Genomic DNA, 7305 nt, shown 5'->3' with positions numbered 1-7305 from the left:
TATTCCCCCGTAATGGACATCATAACGTTCTGTTACCTTATCATTTTGGTAGTTTCCGAAAAACTGAATATGCAACTTATGGACGTGGTAACCGCGTATCTCTATGGGGATCTAGATACGGAAATCTACATGAAATTTCTAGAAGGACTTCCATTAATTGGTTCAAATAGTTTTAAACCACGAAACACCCTCTCGATCAGATTGAGGAGATCACTCTACTGATTGAAACAATCCGGACAGATGTGGTATAACCGTTTGAATGAATATTTGACAAGTCAAGGTTATGTGAACAACGAACTATGCCTATGCGTGTTTATCAATAAGTCACATTCCGGATTTGCAATCATTGCAGTTTATGTCGACGACATGGACCTCATCGAAACTCCCGCAGAGTTTGAGGAAATTGATCTTCACTTAAAATCGGAATTTGAGATGAAGGATCTTAGGAAAAGTCGATATTATCTTGGCCTAGAGATCGAGCATTGTTGTGATGGAATCTTAGTACATCAATCAAACTACACCCAAAAGATGTTGCGACGTTTTAATAAGGATAAAGTGAGGTCGTTGTATGGTCGTTCGAAGTCTAGATGGTAAACGATCATTTCCGTCCTAATGAGGATGAGGATGAGATTTTGGAGCCTGAAGTTCCATACCTAAGTGCAATTGGTGCTTTATTGTACTTGGCTCAATGCACTAGACCTAACATCTTCTTCGCTATTAATCTTTTGGCTAGATACAGCAATGCGCGCTTACACGCAGACAATGGAATGGTGTTAAAGACATTTTCCGCTACCTTAAGGGTACACCAGATTTGGGCTTGATCTACACCCATCAATCCTCAAGAGGAGCTGCCACCCCCAGTCCTCGGGTTGATTCTCGCCTCGTCAATTACACAGATACTGGTTATCTGTCTGACCCACATAGTGCACGTTCTCAAACCGGGCTATGTCTTTACCGTTGGAGTCATCGCAATATGTTAAAGGTCTACCAAGCAAATGCTAGTTGTGACTTCTTTGAACCATGTTGAGATTCTCACCTTGCATGAAGCCTCGCATGAAAGCAGTTATGAACACATTCGAAGCACTGGTGGTCTTATTACCGTTGTTGACCTTTCTACAACGATCTTTGAAGATAATGCAGCATATATCGAGTAGTTAAAGAAGGGATACATCAAGGGAGAAACACCAAGCACATTGCGCCGAAGTTCTTTTATTCTCACCAGCAACGACATCATCAGAACATTGAAGTCAAGTAAATCTGTTCCTAGGTTAACCTGGCCAATCTCTTCACCAAATCATTGCCCAAGTCTACTTTTCAGAAGCTCGGCCAAAGAATCGGTATGTGTAAATTATCTAAGGTTAATTGCTTGTAGTTTTCTTATTTAGAAGTTATGTCTAACTCAGGGGGAGTATCTAGAAGCATACTAATTTGATCTTAATGTACTCTTTTGCCTACGATTAGGAGCATTTTTTCCAATGGGTTTTTGCTACCTAACGAGGTTTTGATGAGGCAACCATCCTGCGATGATCATACTTCGTTGAGTTCACTACTTTTTGACGTTTGTTTTAGACATTATGCATACTTCTCATTTTTCTCCTTAGTCTATGGGTTTTGTACCTATCTTAGGTTTTACCATAGTGAGGTTTTGTGAGTTTTACTACCCATGCATACTTTCTTTAAATTTGAGACTCGCATTCGCCCGTTGTGCCGATGACTTCATCAACTGTTATACCTCAACTGTTTAAGACCTGATGCGATATTTTGTTTGAGTATTTACACACTTAAGGGGGAGTGTTGCACTCCTATTAGATTAGGAATGTGATCGTGTAAATCCTAGTGTATCTAGAGATATCTTGGAATATTCCCTAGGGTTAGATATTATCCTATTAGAGTTGTAATCCTATTAGGGTAAGAATTTAACCTTCTCTCTCTGTGCCGCTGGCTCCATCTCTCCTTAGTCCTAAATACAGTTTAGTAAATTAGACCTACAACACATATTAAATTTTAGACATACATATTTTTTAAATATAATTGTGTTTTGTACACCTCTGAGTAATTTGCATATACATTTATTTTAAATTAAATTATACATATTATACACGCACAAATATTTTTCATAGTTCTTTTTAATAATACATGTGAAAGTATACATATGTTAACACAATTTTGAAAAAATAAAAATAAAAATTTTGTAACAAACAATGCAAGTGTTTTCTCTCAAGGTTTGGAGGCTTTTCTCCTCGATGTTACTAGCTGGAGAGTGAATGCTAATGTTCAGAAGAAAACTTTGTGGAGTCATAGTAAGATCTGATTAGTTAATAGACCAAATCAGAATTAATGGTCCTCGTGATCGTGATGATGGTGTATTAAGAAGATAGTCCTCGTGGTAAAAAAATTAGAATTTAGACCCTTGTGGTAAAGACCATTAGTAAATTCAATCCAAATGTGAGATTTTTGTCAAACGTCCGTTAGATGCAGGGACAAAAATGTCTAGCCATCCTTTTTCTCGTGGGGAGTGGGAGGGCTTTAAGGTTTCCCTTCTTGTAGGCTTTGAGAGAATCCTTGGGCTGTGCATGCTTTTTGGGGGAAGCAGATTCTCTCCTGAGCTCTTACCAACGAAGTTTAAGGAGCAATTAATCATAGCATTTCAAATTGATCCTATGGTTAGGAAGTTGTTTTAGCTTACAAATTATTTCACACAAAACAAGGTGATTTTGTTTGCCTTTTGCAATTCCCGCGCTCCCCTATTCCCTGCTTTATCACTTCTTCTCCTCTCGAACTAATCTCTAGCATCCCCTTCCTCCGAAAATTTGGAAGCAAAAAAATTCAAATCCTGCATCTCTTTCCTCCGAAGTTCCGCATCTCCTTCCGCCAAAAATTTTGAAGGAAAACAAATCCAATTCCTGCATCTCCTTCCTCCAAAAATTTCAAGGGAAAAGAAATCATCGTCTCGCTTTGTCGCTCATCGGGTTGCCACTGGTCTTCAATAATAAAGGTTAGGCTTCCATTACTGAATTTCCTTTTCATGATATTTCTGCAATTAGATTGGATTTGGTGCATGTTTATGTCTGAAAAAGAGGAGATGTTGCGTTGCCTCTGCAGAAAAGCAGTTTCAACTTATATACAATTTCCCACTATGCCAATTTGGAATAAAAATCGTTTTAACTAAAATTTGGTTTGCTTATGTAGAAAATTTGATTTTTATTGGTTGAAAATTTATTCTTTTTTGCTCAAGTTGTCTGAATCTTGGTATATTTTTGTGGTAGAATTGGATAGTGAATGATATAATGGATAAACCAAATGATGGCATAGAAGGTACTTTGGAATTGAAGCCTACAAAAAATATGGAGTTTGATACTGAAGAAGCAGCATACGATTTCTACAAGTATGGTGGAATTATGGGGTTTAGTTTCGAAGAGAAAGTAGTGGCAAGAATAAAAAGACCCGTGAACTCACTTTAAGAATCTTTTCTTGTGCTAAAGAAGGGTTTCGAGCTGTAGATAAGCAAAATGATATGATTAAAAGACTAAGAGCAGAGATAAGGACTGGATGTGGTGCTCATATGGGTGTTAGGTTGGATAGGCATGGGGGAAAGTTTTATGTTTATACTTTTGTTGAACAACATAATCATCCCCTAGTAAATAAAAAATAAGCCCATATGTTACCATCCCAACATAAAATGATAGCCTCACAAGCCACTGAAGTGGACTTGGCTGAAGAATCGGGGATTCCACTTAGGTTGGCTTATGAGTTAATAAGCAAACAAGTAGGTGGAAGAGAGTCTTTGGGATATATTAAGCAGGATCATCTTCGAACAGTAAGGCAAAAGAAAATGGCATATGGAGAAGTTGGAGTTGTGCTACAATACTTTTCCAAACAAATATTAGAAAACCCATCATTTTTCTATGAACTACACTTGGACAAAGAGGAGCAAATAACAAACATGTTTTGGTCAGATGCTAAATGATAATTGATTATAGCCATTTTGGAGAAGTTGTAAGTTTTGATACAGCTTATAATGTATGATGAGACCGTTGCTTCATTTAGTTGGTTATTTAAGATATTATTGAAGGCAATGTCTAGCAAGGCTCCCAGAACTATTTTTACCGATCAAGATCATGCGATGGCTAAGGCTATTTAAGAAGTGATGCCTCAAACTTACCATAGACTTTGTTTATGGCATCTGATGTAGAAAGTTTGTATAAATGTGAATACTCTGTTTAGAGGTGAGGAAGGAGTTCACAATCCTTTGACAAATTGTTTTTTATCACATTGAGGAGGAAAGTGAATTTGTAGCTGCTTGGAATTTTATGCTTGATGAGTATGATGCACATGAGAATGACTAGTTGGCCACCACATTTAAGATTATAAAGAAATGGGCATATGCATATGTGAGATCGGCATGCTTTATAGGAATACGAAGCACACAAATTAGTGAAAGTTTTAATGTAAGACTGAAAAAATTATTTGAAGATCTCAATATTGTTCAATTTTTCACAAACTTTGAAATGGTTCTTACCGATACTAGGTACAAGGAGTTGGAAGCGGAGTATGACCTACAATGCAGAATTGCACATGTCAAATTTGACATCAAAATGTTGAAACAAGCTAGAGAATTTTACACGAAAGCTATATTCAAATTGTTTCAAGATCAATTTGAAGAATCTATTGAATTGTCAATAACAAATTATGTTGTTGATGAGGATGACTTTGTATACACGGTTAAACTAGACGATAAGTATAAGAAGCGTAAGGTGAAAAGGGAAGGTATATCTATTGTTTCTTGCAACTATAGACTATTTGAGATAAAAAGTATACAGTGAACAATATATACAGTGAAGAGGTGGAGTAAAGAAGCAAAAGTTGAGAGTGTGGTAGACTTGTGTGGGTGTGAGATTCAAGTGGAGCCTAAATTGTAGCAAGCTTTTAGATATAGGTCCTTGTGTTCTATATTGACTAGATTATCAACAAGGGCATTTGAAAATGTAAAGGCATACCAACTGGTGATTGAGCAAGCAAATAAATTGTTAAAAATGGTTGAAGACCTATTGCATCCACAAGTGAATGATGATGTGCATGAGAAAAGGCATACCAATTGTTATAGCCTTGGAGAATGTTGATGTTGTCATTCCAAAAAGAGCTTAAGAAGAAAGAAAAGTCTTGTCGAGGAAAACGAAGAATTAATAGTGCTTTGGAAAAAGCCTTACCAAGAAAAAAGAAGTCTAATCATGCCTCTGTGCTTAATATATTTACTTATAGTTTAATCGTTGACATGTTTTAGGTTACAATTCCACAACATACTAGTGGTATATCCACTACCACCCTCTCATTCATCATAGGTGAAGCACTTTTGAATGCATTTCAATCTTCATAGCAAGACTTGATTAGTTGACAAATATAAACATGAAATTGGTATGTGATATACAAGTTCCAGTTCACATGTTTGGCAATAATACCTATGTGCCAATTCCATATCATCCTTTTCAAGTTTGTCATCTATTTGCATTCTCTGTTTGATATCTATCATATATATATATATATATATAGTTGCAACCACATAATACACATATGCCGAACCCAATGCCTTGGCTGCCTTGTGAAGAATCTCAGTCGTCAGGTTCCCAACCTTTTCTACTTAAGCAAACCAAATTTTAGTTACCAAGTGCTTTTAGTTAAAACAACTTTTATTCCAAATTGGCATAGTGGGAAATTGTATAAAATTTGATACTACTTTTTCTACAGAAGCAACACAAACATCTCCTCTTTTTCAGACATAAACATGCAGCAAATCCAATCTAATTGCAGAGATATCATGAAAAGGAAATTCAATAATGGAGCCCTAACCTTTATTATTGAAGACCAGTGGCAACATGTTGATTGATCAAGGCGAGACGATGATTTCTTTTCCTTCAAAATTTTTGGAAGGAGATGCAGGAATTGGATTTTTTTTACTTCAAAATTTTTGGAGGAAAGAGATGCAGGGTTTGGATTTTTTTTGCTTCAAAATTTTCGGAGGAAGATGATGCGGGAGATTAGTTCTAGAGGAGAAGAAGTGATAAAGCAGGGAATAAGGGAGCGTGGGAATTGCAAAGGGCAAACAAAATCGCCTTGTTTTGTGTGAAATAATTTGTAAGCTAAACCAGCTTCCTGGCCGTAGGATCAATTTGAAAGGCTGTGATTAATTGATCCCTGGGCTCCATTGGTAAGAGCTTGGGAGAGGATCTGTTACCCTTTTTGGGATCTAAAAAAGATTCAGGTAATCTCTTATCTATTTTATTGGGTAAAGTACAAAAAACTACCTCAACTATTGGTGTCACGACACTTTCATACCTCATCTTTTAAAATTGACAATGTCATACCTCATCTTACGAATTCGTGTCAATGTTATACCTTCTGTTGGCCTGCCGTTAATTTGTCAGTTAAATGATGACGTAGCTTGATCCATACCCCTCTTTCTATTAAAAAAATAATAAAATATTAAAAAAAACTAAAAAAAATCATTTAATATTTTTAAATATTAAAATAATAAAAAAAAGTTAAAAAAAAAACAAAAATCAAAACCTTTCGTCCCATCCACCCCCTGCCCCTTTCTCTCTCTCCCCATCTTCTTCTTCCCTACGTAATCTTCAACCAAAAATAAAAAATAAAAAAAAATTGAAAACCCATCAACCCCCAACCCCCCGAAGAAGAAGAAGAAGAAGAAGAAGAAGAAGAAGAAGAAGCCCCGCCCCTTTCTCTCTCTTCCCATCTTCTTCTTCCCTACGTAATCTTCAACCAAAAAAAAAAAAAAAAAAAAAATTGAAAACCCATCAACCCCCAACCCCCCGAAGAAGAAGAAGAAGAAATAAAAAATACACCCAACCCAATTCGTCCCCCCTGCAACCCAAAAAGAAAAAGAAGGAGGAAGAAGACTCCCCATCTTATTCTTCCCTACGTAATCTTCAACCAAAAAAAAAAAATTGAAAACCCATCAACCCCCAACCCCCCGAAGAAGAAGAAGAAGAAGAAGAAGAAGAAGAAATAAAAAATACACCCAACCCAATTCGTCCCCCCTGCAACCCAAAAAGAAAAAGAAGGAGGAAGAAGAAGAAGAAAATAAAAAAATAAAATAAAATAAAAAAAAAACCCAGATCCCGTTCGCCAGGCCGATTCCGCGAGGGGTGGGTGCGAGGTTGGGTGGGTGCAAGGGTGGGTGTGGAGGGTGGATGCGGATGCGAGGGGAAGACGAACTGGGATTATTATTATTATTATTATTTCTAGGTTGCAGGTAGGGGCTTGGGTGGGGGAGAAGAGGGGATGGGGGTC

The 7305-nt window shown here is 36.9% G+C and overlaps 1 long non-coding RNA gene across 1 annotated transcript; it reads right to left on the bottom strand.

Moving 5' to 3' along the window:
• Positions 1-2526: 2526 nt before the first annotated feature.
• On the bottom strand, positions 2527-5979 carry LOC137727085 (uncharacterized). Its single transcript, XR_011067722.1, has 3 exons — positions 5845-5979; positions 4520-4556; positions 2527-3096 (listed from the first exon to the last, which is right to left on the bottom strand). It is a non-coding gene; the product is annotated as an uncharacterized lncRNA (long non-coding RNA).
• Between the last annotated feature and the right edge of the window lie 1326 nt (positions 5980-7305).

The sequence above is a fragment of the Pyrus communis genome, chromosome 2, assembly GCF_963583255.1.
Source record: "Pyrus communis chromosome 2, drPyrComm1.1, whole genome shotgun sequence".
NCBI classification, from domain to species: Eukaryota; Viridiplantae; Streptophyta; class Magnoliopsida; order Rosales; family Rosaceae; genus Pyrus; species Pyrus communis.
Note: the sequence above shows the minus strand (reverse complement) of the source record. Positions and strands in the feature narration are given on the sequence as shown.